The sequence below is a fragment of the Podarcis cretensis genome, assembly GCF_951804945.1.
Source record: "Podarcis cretensis genome assembly, chromosome: 6".
Lineage (NCBI taxonomy): Eukaryota > Metazoa > Chordata > Lepidosauria > Squamata > Lacertidae > Podarcis > Podarcis cretensis.
Window position 1 is genome coordinate 62,045,609 of NC_137175.1, and position 20,210 is coordinate 62,065,818.

Consider the following 20,210-nt stretch of genomic DNA (forward strand, 5'->3'; position numbering starts at 1 on the left):
TTTGAAGTGGCTGCCGTCTCTACTGTATGGAAGTATGCTGTCCAAAATTTAAAGGTTCTGTGTCATTTTGATGAAAAGACCTATTATAATGAAAGAAATGGCTGTATGAAAGGGTGGGCACAATAATCTCTTAGGCTCGGACTGTCTCTCTCTCTCTCTCTCTCTCCCGCTCTCCCTCTCCCTCTCCCTGGCATGATTTCACTCCAGTCTACAGTGTGTTTGTAGCTAGATAGTTGCTAGAATGGATGTCTAGTGGGGGGATGAAAAGCTTATTTTACTTTTGGACTAAACACTCTGTGTGTAAAAAGAAGAAGAATGAATGAATTTTGGCTTTATAATGCAAACTTCTCATTACATCTTTCTTATTAATTGATCTACATACAACTGATGCCATGGTGTATATATTAGGTCTCATCTTCATGGGAGTGAACAATGTTGTGGTCTAAGTAAAATGCAGACTGTAGGTAATTTTATTATTTTGGTGGCTCTTGCTGCCAAGTGATATGTTCAGTATCATCAGACACTTCATAGTACTGTAAGCAAGACTCAGTACATGTGTACATTTTAAGAATAATTACATTTGTTGTAATGACTGGCAAGAAATCTTTTGAAATCTAACCCTCTCTCCCTCATGCTTTAATCATGCCATTCTTGAAACAGATATTAATTTAGGCTAACACTCATATGACATCTTTGGTTTGCAAACTTCTGACATACAGCAAACCTATGTGAAATGAATTTGCCTCCCTAAGGTTAAAAGACTGTAAAGTTGGGCACTGTGGTTAAGGACATTTTATTTTCTATTTGAAGGGGGGGAGGACATGTAATATCCAACAGGTATTTAAAATATTGAAGTAGGTATCCAAAGTTTATGTGACTGCTACCAGCTCTGCTAGCTTTATCAATGTTAGTTCCTAGTTTTTCAATTTTAATAGTATCCTGTAGAGAATTATCACATGGGTACAAGTGATAAAAGAGTTACAGATTTGTATACAATGCTGCACTGACTTCAGTGCTGAGCCCGGTCCCAAAACCAGGTTGATGTAAAGATGGAGTTTCAGAAGAGGCATGAATAGAGTGAATCTCAGTCATAGCTTGCTGTGGTTGAGATCAGAAGAAATATTTCTTGCAAACTGTTCATCCTAGCGTCTTCATGATGACTTTGCATCTTTAAAAATGAAGACTTATAAAAGAAGCTCTTCACTTGTGGGGACAGACATACTCACAGGTGCTTCTGAGTTTTAAATAAATCCTCCAGGCTTTCAAACTTTGTAAAAGGTACAACTTTTTAATGGATACCTACAAAGTACTTGTACCTGCCACTATTAAGCTTAACACAGTAATTCAGGGACCAAAGCTACCAGTAGGATTACACCAATGTAAACTCTTCTAATACCCACCATTATGCTGCAAAATCTTCATTTCAGTATAGTCATTTCTTTCTTATAACTACCGGTATCATAAAAAAATAGTTTCTAGAAATGTAACATTAAACATATTTGGGCCTTCTACAACATGATTCCTGAAAAGTATTTTTGTTGCGTTCCTTCTGAGTTTCCTATGGAAGTGCTTAAAATTATCCAGGCGATCTTGGAAGCACCTAAAGTGCATACACAAAAAGTGAAAATGTATAACTCTTGGCTTAAGAATGCGTACATCTTCAAAGTAAAGTATTACCAACAAAGAAAAATCTAAACCACAGCATGTTTCGTAAGTGTTGTATTTCATGGTGTAGTCTGAAAAGATTCCATTAAGCATTGCAACTTTTCGTTTGATGTACAACTGTCTGAATGCATTGGCAAGTTATACTTCGCTACTCTCATTTTGTATTTCTGAAGGATATACACCAAATACCATAGGATTTTGCTTGTATAATAGTAATATTTTATTATTACGGTCAAAGACCAGTTCAGAATTCTTGTATTATTGCATTGGCGTGTGTGTGTGTGTGTGTACTATCACACTATCATGTCAAAATTATTGTCTGAAAGTCTACAGCATCTGTGAAATCCAATTCTGAATCCTCTTTTAGAAATGTTTTCCAACTGACTAGCAAAACTTGCTTTATACAGCATGATGACCTGCATGTAATACATACTTTCTGTCCTGCTGTACATCATGTTCTTTCATTGTACTATCCCTAGTTTCTTCTTTTTCCAGATATATACTCTATCTCCATTTCTTTTCTACCCTCTTCCTTCACCTGCCCTGAATATTGTTAGGAATGTTTCTAATTTAAAGTCGAAAGAGCCAGTGGCTGATTAGAAGACAGGAAATTGGAAGATTAAACTGTCTGGTTGAACTTCCTTTACTTATCAGCACTCTGTAACTTACACTGGATTATAAACTCAACAACAGTTACAATGTTATTTTCCCTGTTGTGCTTAATTTTTCTTTCTTTAGCCAATCTGGAAATTAGGCAGTTGATGACTCTGAGCCAAGACTGGTTGTTTCCAGCAATTGGGTAAAGGAGATTCGAATAAATATGGATATTATAAAGATCTGTTCCCCTTTACGTTCCAGGATTTGCCTGAATCTGAGTGCGTACTGTGTTTGTGATATGTAGATATAATGTAGACATGATGTGTATAATATGAGCCATATCAGCTATTGACATTGAATCAAACATCAGATCATATCGTACTTTCCAAGGGAAATAACATTATTTAGTAAGAGGAAAATGCAGCATGATAATCCTTCCTCAGACCTTAATTCCCCCTTCAGAAATGTTAAAAAAATTAAAAATTGCAATGCCATGGGTACAGCTGTGCAATATGCTGGCAAAGGAATAGCAAGGTTCCCTAACGGAGACATCACTAGGCTATTGTTCCAGACCATAGCTTGACAGCAGGAGAAGCTTGTTTTTCCCCAATTGCTCAAACGCAAAAAAGAAAAACATTGGGAAGCATTTCTTGTTAATAGCTCAATGTGAACAGTTCAGACCCAAATCAAGATTCCATTGGCTGTACAGAGAACAAGAGCTGACTGACCAAGTCGCTGCAATATAAGCATCCTGAATATTGTGAGTCTCCTATGAATGGCAAAGCCCTTTACTGCACTGGTTCAAAATTTGGGACGAAACTATCACTACTGTGCGGCTCTGTTAGTCATACATGAAAGACCTTTACTCCATTCCAAACTATAAGAACTTTTATGTATGTCTTAGCTTCTAATATTTAAATGGTAGGAGCCTTTAATGAGATTTTTTTATTTTAGATGTTATTGAGGTTTCCTATACAGCGTTATTTTTACAGTAGTTCTGAAGTTTGGTTTTTCTGAAAATATTTTAAATATTCATCTCAATTGCATAGGAAATCTGAGATAAAAATGTAGCTAAGTAACGAGGAGCTCAGAATTGAAGCTGCTTATATTATGCCTAGCAATAGTACACATAGATATAAATGGCCACCGGCAACTATAGAAGGTTTAATATCCTTTTCTCCTGTTGTTTTAACTGGACAGCCATCACATCCACATTTGAAGCACATTTAAACACAAGCCTTCCCCCCAAAGAATCCTGGGAACTGTGGCTACAATTCCCAGTAACCTTAACAAACTTCAGTTCCCAGGATTCTTTGGGGGGAAGTCATGTGTTTTAAATGTATGCTGTCATCCTGCCTCCCACCCAGCACACAGAGACAGAGGGTCCTATATGTAAGTAAGAAAGAGATCTTTATTCAGACACAAAACAGTACAGACTTGCTAATAGACAGTGTGGGCTCATCCACACTTTTGCTTGGTCCATGACTTCTAGGCATGGGTCCGAGAGGTTTTTCCTATTGTCCTGCCACTTTCCCTGGGAAAGCCCACTGTTTACTTCTGAACTGGAGCAAATGTCAATAGGGTTTTCTGCAGATTGACCTTTTTTCCGATTTAGTGGTGAATAACGAGTTTTCCCTGGGGCGCTGGCCCCTGGCCTCTTAAGTGAGATGGGCGCACAACCCCAGAGTCTGTCAAGACTGGCCCGTACGGGCAGGGGTACCTTTACCTTTACCTAACGAGTTTTCCCAGGGAAAGCAATGGGACAATAGAAAAACCTCTCGGACCCTTATCTAGAAATCAAATGGAAGAAATCACGGGACAAAGGGAAGTAGGTGAGCCCTGTGTTCAGAAGCTATAGTTCAGAAATTCAAGAGTCAGGCAAGATGTTCAGAACTGAACGAAAGCATTGATGATGTCCCAACCATTTCCTTCTGATGCAGCTGAAGTTAACGTACAATAGGGAGAGACCTCCACCCCTGGTTCCCACCAAACAGCCCCTCTTTTGTTTCTTCTTCCTCCTCCTTCTCCTGCATCAGGGCCTGCCAACCCAACTCCATGACCACCATTGATATATGTTGGTAACTACTGTAGCCAGGACAAGTTAGTTAGTAGGCCCATACCCACACACAGGGTGTGATCAAACTTTCGGGAGCTCAAGTGAACAGGGAAAGATTATTCTAGTAGGGCCTTATGTATCTGTAGACAGAAGAATCAATCACAGCTTGAGATGCTGTGGTCATACCGGGTGGACCATTGAGGGGCTCCGTTCTGGCTGCTGGTATTATTTGGGGGGGAAAGGCTTTGCAACTGTTGTAGCAAAGCTCGGTGGCAGAGCACATGCTCTGGGTGAAAAAGATCCAGGTTGTGGATCCCACACAGGCTTGATCCCTGGCATCTCAAAGCAGGGCTGGGAAAGACTCCCATCTTAAACCCGAGAGGGCCCTTGACAGATAGCCCGGTGGTCTGACTTGGTATAAGGCACTGGTCTTCAGCAGGTGTGTGAGGAGAACCCAGTACAGTGGTACCTCGGGTTACAAACACTTCGGGTTACAGACTCCGCTAACCCGGAAGTAGTACCTCAGGTTAAGAACTTGACCTCAGGATGAGGACAGAAATCGCACACCGGTGGCGCAGCAGCAGCGGGAGGCCCCATTAGCTAAAATGGTACCTCAGGTTAAGAATGGTTTCAGGTTAAGAATGGACCTCCAGAACAAATTAAGTACGTAACCAGAGGTACCGCTGTACCTGAATTGCAACCTACCCTAAGGTAGATTGTAAGCACACCAATGCTATCATGTAAATGCACCGTAAGAAATTAAGAAGTGGGTCCCCAAATGCTTGTTTGGTCTAAAGGTGCCCCCCGGAATTCAGAAGGCTCAAAACTGCTGTTATAAGGTAACTTCCTAAGCACATGCTTATCTGCCATGTCAGGCCTAACACTTTGATGTTGGCTGTGATTTAGAGTCCAGCACATGCCTATGCCTCTGGCTATCCACTATGGCAAGTGCAACCGCAAAAGTACATGGGGCCCTTTCCTTTTTCATAGGCCACAGTGGCGCAGCGCAAGTCACTGAATCATGTTCCGGACTGCTTCTCTGTAAAAATAATTCAACATATAGAGAATCTTATGAATATTTCTAGCTGAAAAGGGGAGAAGTAGGTGGAAACAGAAGGGGCTCCTTTTTAAAGGCTCTGATAAATTGCAGTGGCAATAAATTATTTTGAAATAGAAAAGGAAATATATGTGTGTGTGTGATATGTATAAAATGGCTTGCTATATCAATGTCATTTTATCTCTTTGAATATACACATTTAAGAAAGGGTGCAAGAGGTGTTTATTGTTAATTATGAAAATCCATATCAAAACTTTACTTAAGGACCAAGTGGTCAGAGGATCTAGGAGTTTCAATATATTGCAAATGTAAGAGCCTGTCCTAAACAGCTTTGATTTTATGGCCACTGTAGTCAAAGTTCTGGACTATTTCCCATATACCAGATTGCTGAGACATGGCTATGGCTAATCTATGCGTTCCTAGAAGAGACAAAACAGTTATATTAACTAATGGAGCTGAATTCAAACCATTTGTTACATGTAAACATAGATTTTCCACAGGGCTGCTGAGTATAAACTTAACCATCGTCCAACTGCAGACACATCATGGCATGGTATAATACAGACCCCACATGTTTTATAGACTTTTACTACCAACAATTGCAGCGACCTTCCTTCAACAGAAACACTTGCTGTCCTCAACCTGCACTGGCCATATAGATTAATTTCAGTTAGAATTCTGCAAAATGGGACCAAAAACTGCAACAAAGAACACATATCACCACAGAAAACACACAAGGGTATTGCAAGCCATTTAAGATATAGTCTGTTAGGTTGTAAAATCTTGTAGAACTTTCATAAATAAGGTTAATGAAAGTTTGTTTGTTTGTTACATTTATATACCACCCTTTTCTTCCAAGGAGCTCAAGGCGGTGTACATGGTTCTCCTCCCCATTTCATCGTCACAACAACCCTGTGAGGTAGGTTAGGCTAAGAGTGAGTGGCTTGTCCGAGGTCACCCAGTGAGCTCCATGGCTGAGTGGGGATTTGAACCCTGGTTTCACGGGTCATCATCCAACACTACACTGGTGTAATGAAAATTCTGCATCTACTTCAGAATGCATAGAAAGAGAGATTAGATTCATCACTTTGTGGCCATAGACAAGGGATAGGGGAACCTGTTGATCTCCAGGTGCTCTTGCACTTCCATCAGCCCCAGTCAGCATGGACAATGGTCAGATATAATGGAGTTAATGGAGGACCACAGTCTCCCCATCTCTGCCATAAACACAATATCTCATTACTATCAAACCTGATCATTCTGGCAAGATCTCAAAGATGTTGAAACCGCTGTAGAGCAGTATCTCCCCTCCGCCCCTCCCCCCAAAAAAAACCCCACCAATTCCTAAATATATCACTTAAGGTGTATCCAGATGGCACTGTTTTCTTGGGATGATGGCAAATTGACTTTGCAACTCCTAGAACCAAAACTGCATCATGGTTTTGAGTCCCTCCTGAAAAGGTGCAATCAGGGAGGCCCCACTTCAGTATTATGCAGAGTGAGGCAACCACCTGATTATTTATTATTGTACATTCAATCTCAGAGAAAGAAACTTGTAATATTTTTTTTGCTTCAGGTGAAAAACACACAACTTGACTGGTCTTGAGTACTATGCACTTTGACTGGGTGGTGGAGGATTTGCGGCAGAATATCTAGGCCAACAGCAACCCAACATGCACCACCACTGGACCATGTAGGTGCCGCTTAACAGAGCCACAAAGGTGTTGGCAGAACATAGCAGCAGGGGAAGCTGATCACTGGTCCATCTGGCTTGGTATAGTCTACATTTATTGGCAGAGGTGCTCTGGGGTTTCATGCCTGCCTTGATATGCCAAGAAGTGCAGCTGGGATCTTCTACATGCAAAGAAGTTGTTGTACCACTAAACTGCGGCCCTTCCCCAAAGAACCAGTCTCAGCAACACCTTTCCTTTTATCTTGGTACCTTCTGCCTTGTTTTCTTTTATTTTTCCCTCACAACGAAGCAGCATATTTGGCAGGGGAGTGGGGGAGGTCACATCTTAGCCTCACAGCATGTATTGATGTCTTTCGCAGGTCTTGGATGAGTTTCAATTTCAGATTTATAGTCTCTTCTACCTGCAGGCCTCAGATGCTTTGGGAAAATTAGATATCGTCAGAAGATCAGCAGGCTTTAAATATATATATAAAGTTCTTGGAAGTCTAGTAAGGATGGGCACTTTAAAGGAGCAGAGATCTTAGCATGCTCTTCATGGGACAAGTTCACACATGACTCTATGGGTTATAGCATCCAGCACTGTGTGCATGGAGTTCCACTCATACAACAGGACTTACCCTTCCTCTCCTCGCCCTGTGCCCCCTTCCCATAATCCTGAAGGTCCACCAACCAGCAGGACCTTTAGGGGAGAGGAGAGGAGGTGAAAAAATTGTTGCACAAGGAGAACAATAGCAGCGGATACAACCCTATATAGGCCTTTAGGTGTACAGGTTGTGAACTAAAGGTTAGGGATCTACAAATCAGATGAGAATCACATTTCTCATTCTGCCAGGTCACTATATCCTGGGGCAGCACAAGTGGTCTAACAATGGACACACTGGATTCTTCACCCATGGTGTGAGCCTGACTTCCGCCTGACTTTGCAACCTGTTTTGCACATGTGTGTACCTCTGAGTCGGTTGCACCTTTCCCCTATCTTTTATCTATGTTAAGTGTATGTCTATTCATCATTAAAATTTTAAGAAATGCAAATGTTTTTAAAACAATCCCAAAACTTCTCTGGGAATTGGGCAGGGCCTAGGCCCTCTCAGAGAGGACTGGGCCACAACCAGCTTTTGAGGCCCCTAGTTATAATAAAAATAAAAATGACAACACCTAAAAACAGAATAAGGCATCAAAAATAGAGAAAAAATAGTTTAGTTTAGTTTAGTTTAGTTTAGTTTAGTTTAGTTTAGTTTAGTTTAGTTTAGGTTTAGTTTAGTTTAGTTTAGTTTAGTTTAGTTTAGTTTAGTTTAGTTTAGTTTAGTTTAGTTTAGTTTAGTTTAGTTTACAAATGCTTTTATAGCCGGAGAGAGTGTGTCACATTTTGGTCTGATATACATGAAAACAGGTTGCGAAACAGAATGGCTGGGGCAACCCAGTCAGATGGGTGGGATGCAAAAAATAAATCATCATCATCATCATTAATAAAAAGTACCCAAATTTTAGACCACCTATGGAGATAGAGACCATGGGCCAAATGGACTTCTTAACACACACACATACAACATTGGCCCTTGACATGGCAGGTGTTTTTGTGAAGTCACGGGTACTAACCACTGTCCACAGCTAGCATTTCCCTGTTCAAAGAGACACATTTGGAAAAGCTGCCGTATGAGTCTTTTTATAGTTCACGCTGCCAGTGTAAAAGGTACACTTGGGCTGAAAAAGGTGACGGCACTTCCAAATTGTCTCGGGGGGGCTCTACAAACTGTTACATCTATCTTTGCCCTTCAATTTACATGCATGCCTTCATGTGTTTCAGGATAAAATAGTATCAACTTTTTCCTAAGGGTATATCAGATTTCCCACTCCCCTCCTGCAAGCCTTTTGTTCTCTCTGCCCACATGTAGTTCTCGTTGATTTCAGTGGGATGTGGGCTACAGAGGGTCTTGAGGCTTTTATGTGTTTACTGCGATAACATTTTGCAACTGTCAATCTGCCACATTTAGAAACAGAACAGTCAAGTGTAAATTAAGTAGAAATGCTAGAATTAAATGTACTTGCAGAACCACAGACTCCAGTAAATAACCCAGAAATCTGTTTCCTAGCTGGGTTTTTATGTCAACTTTTCATTCTACATTAATTCCTCTGAGGCATCCTCCCTCTACAGCTTTCATGTGGTTGAATGTCATTATGCATCTTTGACAATTTGATCCATCCTGGATCTTTTGCTTTTGCACCACTGTACTTGTTGCTGTCTTTCTCAGTTAAGAAGTACAAAGTGCTGTGGCATTGCCAGCTGCAATCCCAGGCTGGATCATTAGTCAAAATCTGAGGTTAATCAACTGCAAATTCCATTAGCTTCATACAGAGTGAAAATAAAGAACAGACGGTCCCACATGCAAGCCAGAAGTCAGGTGCAATACAATGAAGCTCGCCTTCAGGTATAAGACTTTTTCCATTCCTCAAAGAAACATTCTTCATGATAAGAGGGAAAAGATCAAATGCACATGGGGGCAGGAGTTTCAGAGAAACATCTGTACAAATTTTGTATTAAGACACCTCTTTGCCAGTACAGAATAAATCCAGTACAGAATAAATCTCAGTTCTTCCTCAAATGTTCTTTCCACATACATGCATATACTTTTTTTTTCTCATTCTAAGAAATAGAGGTCAGATATGATTCCAGTTTTCTGATATTTATATTTATGCACTAGTAAGGAGAAACCAAGCATTTTTTTTCTATTTCTGGAAGCTCACATTTCACAAAGGTACATTACTTACTCACCTGTAGAGAGTCTGTATTTGAGTAAAACAGAAACAATTTTCACAATTACTTTGAGAATCAATAGTTGATTTTTTAATTGAATTGCTAACTAAATATTCCCTCTCTCTCTCTCTCTCTCTCTCACACACACACACACACACACACACACACATTGACTAAATGCTGTCCTAAGAGCAATTTATCTGTAAGATTAATCTGTTCCACTTTGGATAAATAGAGCTTCTTTGCTAGGTCATGCAAGCAAAAGTATTCATGACAAAAATTAACAAATGAAAAATTAAATCTACAGTTGAAAGCAATGCATATGACATTAGCTGCTAAAATAAATGTTTTCCTATTAAAAAGCCACATAATGCAATAAGGTTCCAATAGTTCACACTTAAAACTGATTTATGTCATAGATGCAGATACTGTAGTGATTGCTTTTTTTCCCCCTTCTGCAATTAACAATTCACATGAAAATGACTAATAGCATGGGATCATGTTTTAAGAACCCGTTTTCTTTTCCTTAAACTTCCTTGTTGCCGTTAACATGCTGAATTCCTGTATCACAAGAAAGTTAGACAAAAAGAAAAAAAGCAGGCTCTAAAAATATTAATAATAATTCGCTAAATGATTATTTGGATCCCGTTAATAAGGAATCAATGGGAATATTGCAACTACCAAAACAAAAGGCTGAACTATCAAGGCTCTGGGAACTGTAAACTAACAATTGCTAACACAAATGGTCCTTTTCTGATCATAGTTTGTGGTGGAATGAAAGATGCAATTGTCTGGAAGTGATGAATATGGGATCCATGCTGGCGGAAGAGTCAAAGGTCATCTTATGCAAAGGTCCTTTTCTCTCTGGCACCGTTTCCTTTGTATAGCATAGTTTGGCAGCTATCTCCTTGCACTTCGGCTACCTGCCAATGCAGCTGGTACTGTGCAACTATCTGGTACAGACTACAAAGCATCACTCAGCAACCAGCAGCTTCACATGGGGCCCCATTTGCAGGATGACAAAGAAAGATGGGCTATATGTTCTATGATCTATGCCCATTTAAAAAAAAACACCTCTTAAACTGCATGGCTGCAAGTTATTGCTAATAATGTAGCGGTGACTGGATCTGTATGATCTGTTCTGGGGGCAATGGTATCATCTTTGTCATGTGTGAAATGGTGCAATCAATAGGGAATCAAATATTTGTTCTGTGTTCAGAGATATAGATATAAATATATTAATGTTAATTCGCTGAGCATTCTCAAAAGTGAAAGAAACCTTTTCCCACCAGGTCATCATTAGTGACCAGTAGCACAATCAACTATGACACCAATCATACTCCATTTAAGTGGGGGAAAGGGTATTGTTTTAAATCTTGTTTCAAGTGTCTTTAAGAGGCAGGGAAATGATTTTTGAAAAACAGGCAGCATGACTCCTATTTATTTGACAAAACTGAAAATCTAGAAGACAATTTGTGCAGCTATCATCCAAACTTGATTTTCTTATGGAAAAGGCAACACCATAATCATGACCGCAGGAGAAGTTTTTGGGTTGGTTTTGCCACACACAACAAACACACAGCGTGTTCCCACTCTTTTGTCTTATTTCTTCAGATCTATTGTGATCTATTGAGCCTAATGAAAGGACTATTTTGGCTAGGATGACACCCAGCCGCGGAGTTCCAGTTCCTTTCCCCCAGATGCCCATCGTGCCCAATGCCTACATAGAGAGGAGTTGAAATTTTCTTTGAGTGAAAGAAATGTAGGAGGGATAAATTCTCTTCCCCTGCTGCAACACAGAAAAGCAATATTTTGTGCATTTTAAAATGAGTTCTTCCATATTTTAAACAGAACTCAGTGTGGTTCTGGAGCAGTAGCTTAGGTAGCCAGCCATAGATTTCATATCGCTAATTTTATATGTTAATGTACCAGTTTCTGTGTAAATTTGTATAGCCATAATGAAGACACTGGGGCAGATCTGCATCAGCACCAATTTGAAACTAGATCCCATTGCCATCAATGGATTATAACAATTTGCATTGTTCACATTGAATTCAGTTTCTATCCTATAATTTTTTATTTTTATTTTTTTGTGGTTGGAGGGAGAGAGAAATTAATTTAAAGGATGAGAAAACATAGAAGGTGTTCTTGGACTCTTCATACTTATTATTATTATTATTATTTGCACTGTAGCCATATTACATATATGTAATCGTTTGGGCTTTTCCCCCCATCCTCTTTGTGTGGCTTGCAAGGTTCTTGAAAAATACACTAACTTTTAAATGGAAGCAGGCAATGACAAATGATGATCAAAGATGCCACTGAAGAACCACTTCTGTTTCTTTCTTTCTTCTTATTCTTCTTCTTATTATTTTTGTTGAAAATTACAGTCAAAATCTTAGGGAGATGAGACACAATAGGGGAGGTGAAAACCCCCGAGTCTTTGGTTTCTGTCTTTTTCCATTTGTCCCTGATACTCTGTTTCGTCACTTGTTCCGATATCAGCTACTTGAAATTGTTATATATAATTTAACGTTATACAGAAGCATTGTCATATCAAACATAGTGAAATGGATTCCAAAAACACCATCTGGTATTTGGGAATGCACTGTGAGTTGGGAACGTGAGAAGAGATATTCTTTGCCACTTTGCTTGGGATCCAGCCATTAGCAGTGTAATTGCCAAGGAAAGGTGACAGGCTTCAGGCAAGTGGGTATTTTTCCTTCCCCAGCCTATTAACTCTATGAGTCCTAAACCAAACACAAGAGACATTTTCAGGACATCCTTGTTTTTACAAAAGTATTTTTTCTTAATGGGGCAAATTAAACAACCATAAAGGTTATTATTGAACCACTAAGACGGGGAGAATAAATTGAAGAATCAGCTTGTTGAGATAAGAGTTGAAATTGAGGCACGTCTGTCTTTAAAGCTGCAGCGTGCATTAGAAGTGGATTTGCAATGATTAGATTTTTTACAAGCTTTATCCAAACGTTCATTTAAAAGCCACCGTTGGTTTCTTCTAATCCACCCGAAATTGCAAAGTCCATGTTGTTTAGGTCATCTGTGACCATTCTAAACAGTATTTATCTGATGCAATCTGAGTTCAAGATCCAAAGCACTGTGGAAGACTGTAGGGAGACTTCAGACTTGGTGATTGGGCTGTTTCTTCCCCTGCAACCCCTTCTCCTTCCATCCCTGTGCCTTATGGGAAACTGCTTTTGAAACAGAAGGAAATTACTACAGGATTTTGTGATATGGCATGGGACTGACTATTCAAAGCAGGAAAATAAGTTAAAAGCTCTGCACTAGTCCAGTCAAAAGCAACATTTAGAACCTGTCCTGCATTCTCTGTCTTCTTCATCTTTGCTACCTGTTCTGTATTTTGCAAACAATGCATGAAACTCAGTTCTGAAATCACATAATATATTGAGGAGTTAGACGGAAGCATAAGTCTACTTTTTTGTTTTCATAATCTTCATAATAACTTCATTTTGATATTATAGTCTACAATCACCTGTCACAGGGAGGAAACTGCAGCTAGGAATCTGAGCGCAAAAAAGATGGAGTGATGTTAATTTATGTTAAGTTGCACCCTGCTACTGCTACTTGAATATATAGCTATGTAAATATGCACCATCTAAATGCCTGAGCCATGATTTACATAAAATTAGAACGTGGGTTCTGCATTTTAAAATAAACACTACATGGCTTGGACCTGTCTGCGTTGCAAACCAACTCCATTCTTCTTTCTCCTCCATTGCAGTCTTGATCAGGCCTTCCAGGCATGCCTTGTGTATAAATAGGGACTCCTTCTCCCTGATTCACCAAAACCCAAACACGTGCATGTGATGGAGATGGTGCTTACCTCATTCACATTTTAATATGTTTTGTGTGTGTGTGTATATATATATATATATATATATATATATATATATATATATGATAGCCCAGACTTTGTCGTCATGAACAGACTGGCTCCTTCAATCTGTGGAAGGCTTCTTATTCATCAAAGAAATCCCACTGGTGTGGCAGAGGTGGAAGCAATTGCTGTTGATTCCCCCTTTCCCATGGAAGTCCCTGTGCACTCTGAAAGTCCGCTTCATGAAACGGAGGTGGCACTGGAGGCTAAAGGGGGAAGGGGGAACCGGCAAAAATATCAACCCAGGACCACTGGATCCATCCCAATATAATTATAACCAAGATGTTTAAAATCCTGATGCTTGTAGAATGAATTTAATTAAATGTATAATTGCAATGAAACCTGCTATTCTAAATTTACATATAATACACATGGATTTCATAAAAAATAAACTATGCATGTTGTATTCAATACTGCTGCTTCTATATGCTTGAAGAAAGAAAGTGGTGCTTTATATATGCACTCACATTTGATGTGATCCATGTGTATTTTGTCCTGGAGGAGCGGTGTGCATACTCAAGTACAAAGATTAACACACAAAAAGTGGCTATAAGGGCCTACGCATGCATATTATGACTTGTACAGTGGTACCTTGGGTTAAGCACTTAATTCGTTCCAGAGGTCCGTTCTTAACCTGAAACTGTTCTTAACCTGAGGTACCACTTTAGCTAATGGGGCCTCCCACTGCTGCCGCACCGTTGCCATGCGATTTCTGCTCTTATCCTGAAGCAAAGTTCTTAACCCGAGATACTATTTCTGGGTTACCAGAGTCTGTAACCTGAAGCGTCTGTAACCTGAAGCATCTGTAACCCGAGGTACCACTGTACACGTATGTGAGTCTTCCTGCCCCACATGCCACAGATAGAATGTCCATGCTAGCAGCAGTAGATGGCATGGCGGAGTGGTACAGCTCACTTGACCTCCAATCAGTTGTGTTACTACTGCTTGCCAGGAGAGATTGGGGAGGCAGCAGCAGCAAGGTTGGCATGGTGCAAAAGCACCAGTGGATTGGCTCCTGGGTGGCTTTTATTTATTTTCTTTCTTTCTTTGCAAAAAGAAATAAAAGAGATTTGAAGTTTGAAAATAATGCCTTTCAACTTAGTCAGTTCACACATTCATATGCAAGTCATCAAGGCCCACTCCTTTCCTTTTTTCATTTGCTCTGGTAAGTTGTTCCCACAGAGTCCTAGCTCCAAATGATGCCGTGTATCTCTTCACACCTTGATTTATTTTCACACCAACCTTGCTGAGTGAGGGCTGTTCAGCAGCTATGAGAAAAGTAAATTCAGTGTTAAGAGATAATTAGGGGAAGGTTCAAAAACTAAAACTGCCAATATCATAATGCATACCCATAATACAGTTCTATGTGTACCACCACACTTTTTGATTCAATGCTGGTTTGGGTTGTAGCATCTCAAAATGGATATTGTACCACCAGGAAAAAAAGTGCAGAAAGGAGCAATGAAAATGATTGATAGTGTGGAGCATAAGAAAATAAGAAGAGCCTGCTGGGTCAGGCCAGCGGTACCAACTAATTCAGCATCCTGTTCTCACAGTGGCCAACTAAAAGCAGGTGCTGAGGGCAATAGCATCCTCTCCTATGAGGAAAGGTTACAGTCATAGGGACTTCCTAGCTTAGAAAAGAAAAAAAATTGTGTAAGAGGGACATGGAAGTGGTAGGCATGACGGGGAGCAAGTAGACAAAAAGAAGTTTTTCTCCCTCACTTCTCATACTAGAACTCAGGGGTCATCCAGCAAACCTGAATGTTGGCGTGTTCCAGACTGACAAAAGCAAGTGCTTCTTTGCACATCACATGGTTAAACTATGGAATATATTACCACAAGATGTAGTGATGAGCAACAACTTGGATGACTTCATAAAGGACTAGACACATTCATGGAGGATTAGGCTATCAATGGCTACTAGCCATGATATCTGTGTTTTGCCTCCACCATTTGCAAATTTGACTGGATTCTCCTCCTCTGTGTCTGAGTCCTGCTCAGGACTGGGGTGATGTCAAAATGTGCACTTTGTCTATATGTTTGCCTCATTTCATGGATAATGGGTGAGTGGGATAAATTATTTGAGTGAAAAAGAGCTGGCAAAAAAAGCCCAAAACATCCTTGTCTGGCTCTTTTCTTTCCCAGCCCAGGTGCTGAACTCCAACTCCCATCAGCCCTAGCCAGCATAGCCAATGGTCAGGGCTGATTGGACATGTAGCCCAACATCTGAGGGCTGCAAGTTCTGTACTCTTGGCTTAAAGCAACAGTGTGTAATGCAGGGCTGTTGTTGGACTACAACTCCCATCAGCTCCAGCCAATACGGCCATTGTTTAGGGATATTGGGAGTTGCAGTCCAATGTTCTCTGGGGGGCCTCAGCTTCCCCGGGTGTAATGAGATGAGGCAGGGTGGGGGTGGTATCCCTGCCCTTCTCTACAAAGAGTAGAATATCCAACTCACTTCCCATGTTTATATGAGAACAGGGCACCCATGGCTAACCAGTTCTGTCATGCTTAGTTCTCCTGCACCACGAGAAGGCCATACCCTTCAACATTTCTCCAGTGAAAATGGGGACATCCTGTTTAACAATAACAACAATTTTATTATTTGCACCCCGCCCAACTGACTGGGTTGCCCCAGCAACTATGGGTGGCTTCCAACGTACAGTGGATGCTCGGGTTGCAAATGCGATCTGTGCAGGAGGCACATCCGCAACCCTCAGCGTCCACAACCCTCAGTGCCGCACCTGCGCATGCATGGGTTGTGATTTGGCGCTTCTGCGCATGCACAAAGTGTGATTTAGTGTTTCTGCACATGTGCGAGCTCCGAAACCTGGAAGCAACCAGTTCTGAAGTGTCTGTAACCCAAGGTATGACTGTATATAAAACATTAAACATTTTTTAAAAAAACCTTCCTTATACAGGGCTGCCTTCAGATGTCTTCTAAAGGTTGTATAGTTACTTATCTCCTTACCCTCCAACGTTTCTCCATTGAAAATAGGGACATCCTAAGGAAAAGCGGGACAATCAAATCAGAAACTGGGATGGCTTCTGTAAATCTGGGACTGTCCCTGGAAAATAAGGACACTTGGAAGGTTTGGAGGGCAGGGCCATTAGTAGCCACAGAATTGTATGATCCAGGCAGAAGTGGCCAGCACACTGTATGCAGTTGCAGATCACCCAGAATGTGGGTGAGTTTGGGCACACTAAAAGCAAGGGTTACCAGATGTCCACATGCTCATGTGGTTCATAAGCCCTGCATCCTCTGCTTCCCTTCACCATGGAGCACTTTGAACTGAACATAAAAAAGCAGTAGTAATCTCCCTGCTGTTCCACACTCCAATTCCTGTTCCTCATTTTATGGCAATCAGATCGTGCAGACACTCAGTTGTGGAAGATATTTTTAAAGCAGCAGCATCTGGCTGCTTGGCAGAGACTCAGCAGGCAGTTGGGTTTGGTTGCTTTGGATTTGCTTCTGGATCTGTCACATGTTTTGGCTCGGGGGGGGGGGAGGAAATAGTCTGGGCAGTCTTGCTTCCTTGGACATATTTCTTATTTGACTCACCTTTTGGTTCCGAATTGTGCATTTCTATTCATTTGCCAACAAGCAATGACTTCAGCGGATCCCTGGCTTTGTTTACAGAAAAAAATGCTCGTGTCCTCTATTTTTTCTGCATGAGTCACATACAGATCTCTGCTCACGTTACAACTGCACAAAGCTTGCCAGCAGAGGTGGACGTGCTTGCAAGGAGAGTTGTTGGCACAGCATTCAAACCTCTATCAGGCTATGATCAGGCTTATCTCCTCCTGAGAAGTAAATTGTCATCCTCCGAGAGGCCAACAGTTCCAACAAGAGCCCCTCTTCCTTCCCCTCCACAAACCAAGCTAACGCATTCAGCGCTTCCCAAACACTTTTGTTTAGAGGTGGTGGCTTGTTTTAGTTTTGTGTTTTCATTGAAATCTGCCCAGCTGGTTAGATTCACAAGCTGCAATTGTCATTTTTAATAGATTCCAACAATTCCTTGCACAGAGCACTGATGGAGTACAAAACAGTAGTCCCGTGCTAGAAAACCCCTTGATCAAAATTACTCCTCACTTTGCAGTCTATTCTGTGATTCACCAGTATATGAGGTTAGGTGTGTTGGTGTCAAAGATAAGGCTTGCCACAAGTATATGTGACAAATATGTTATGACAACTACAGAATTGTTGATAAAGTCGATAGGTGTTAGGAACAAGGGAAGTACATACAGTAGTACCCATGAGCCACAGTATGCTTGGCACTGCATACCAGGTGCCCAAAGTCTGCTTTGCTTTGTGCAATGGACTAAAGAGTCATTGTGTGTTATTTAAATCACAATGCAGTGGAAGAATTCTGGTCAATACCACTTCCAATTGCAGACATGGGAAGGGAGTGACTTTCTCATTTTTCATTCATTTATTTAAGAAATTTAAGAAATTTTGAACCTTTTAGAATTTGCATGTATTTATTTAACTTCTCATAGCAGCCCACATGATGAAAAAACAACAACAACAAAAACCAAGCGGGCCTTGCAACTAACAGTGGTAGCAGTGTTCCAGCCAGCCATTCACCCTTCCAGGATACTCCCTTGTATTCTGCTATGGCATTGTAGATCTACACCCATCAGATATTCAGTATCCTGAGGCCACTAAGCATGCTGGGCTGTCCCCCTCCCTTAAAGTTTTTGTTCAGTTTTGTACTTCTGTAAACCTTGGAATTCCACTGAGCCTGCTGGTTCTCCCATCCCCTGTTTTGTTTCTCAGTGTCCCTGTTTCAGCTACATTTTCATCAGCGCTCACCTCCTGAGGTTACTACTAGAAGGAGAGATAAGTGTACAGCACAAATCAGGAGCAGCAAAAAAGAACAATAAAGCAGATGAAGCTTGCACAGACTGCACAAAAACTCAACATCTACAAATGAGCACCAAAAGCTCACCAAGTTCAATGTGTCGCAACAGAAAGAGTTGGAGCACCATAACTGAAAGGTGTCTTATCTCAGCAGTGGAGCCTGAAAGGGGCCCTCTGAAAAGTATCTAAATAGCCAGGGAGCTTCATGTGGGCAAATGAGACCCCTGCATAAATGCGTCCTCTGCATTCCCCACAAAAGGGCCATACTAAATCTTTCTGATCTGCTAATTTTCTGCATGATCCCTGGCATGCTATTTTACAAAACATAGAGGGTATTTTTTTGGAGTTTGGGTGAGCAGTTATATATGGAGTAGGATTGCTATGAGAAGGGGCATCAGCAGCAAGCATAAACGTGGCAGGATAAAAGCTTACATTCATGGTTTCAGCACCCTGTACTATGCAGCAAAGTGAATATGGCATTAGAAACATCTGGTTGTCAACCAGATATAGCTACATTTGAGCTTATTCCTTACAAGTCATTGGGTTAAAACTACATATGTATTTGGCAGAACCCTTGGTGCTTCCAATATCTGCTACAGTATGCATAATTATGGATTTCAGAATGTGGGAGGTTGTTTTTAAAGTATCTCTGTGGTTTCACCTAACAAATGTTAGTTTCACAGAAGTTTATCCCTTTGACCTGCTGTAGCAAGTCAAGATAATCCAGAATTTTTACAACTATCAAGGGACTGTCAGAAACAGGTGGATTCCCAGCAGGGAACAACAGCAAATTCTTCAGTGTAAGTTCTGTGTGTGTGGTGGTTTTTTTAAAAGAGACCAAACTAAGCAAAATTAAACCAAAGTATATTTAAAATAAGAGTCATTTAGCATGTGGTGTCCAGAGCTACTCTATTAATTATATCAGGACAATTTTTCATATTTGTTTTATTTCTTTGTCCTCTCCTTCAAAGTAAATAATTTATCATCATGAATGCAGAGGGCAATCCTCTTTTAACTTATGACTCCTTATAAAGCTTCCTTTGCTGTGCTTTTGAAGTTTCTTACCATGCTTTCAAACATTTGAAATAGGTTTTAAGACTGGCACACTCAAAATTAGTAGACACAACCTTTGATTTATTCACAAGCAGCCTAAATATTCTAAAACGTGTTATTCCATAAATTATTCTTTGTGAGAGAACTTTCATTCTTCAAACTGTATATTCGGGGTAGTTGAAAGAAATGGCTTGTCCTCTCTGTACCCAAAATGGGAAAGTTTTTAATGACTTTTTAAAAACATTGTACATACTGTATTTATGTCCTACAGAGGGCTGGTCCAAATGTTGCTACTGCCACACAAGGGTCACTAAAAAAGTTTTTCACCTTTGCAGTGTTCCATGTGGAAGGAAGAACATCTAACAGCTTATTGCCACACAGGTCTCTCCAAATACATACAAACAGAAGCAAAAGGGAAGGGTGCCTCAAAACAGTAATATAAAATATAATCTTATAAAATGATAAGATGCCTTTATATAAGTAGTTAGATACCCAATGCACTTCAGTAGCAACTTTCCACAGAGACACATGAATATAGTTCTCCTTGAGGC

General features: G+C 40.5%; 1 protein-coding gene across 5 annotated transcripts in view; it reads left to right on the forward strand.

The window, feature by feature from the left end:
* NFIA (nuclear factor I A) overlaps positions 1-20,210 on the forward strand; it is a 418,489-nt gene that overhangs the window by 2,762 nt on the left and 395,517 nt on the right. The window lies entirely within an intron of this gene.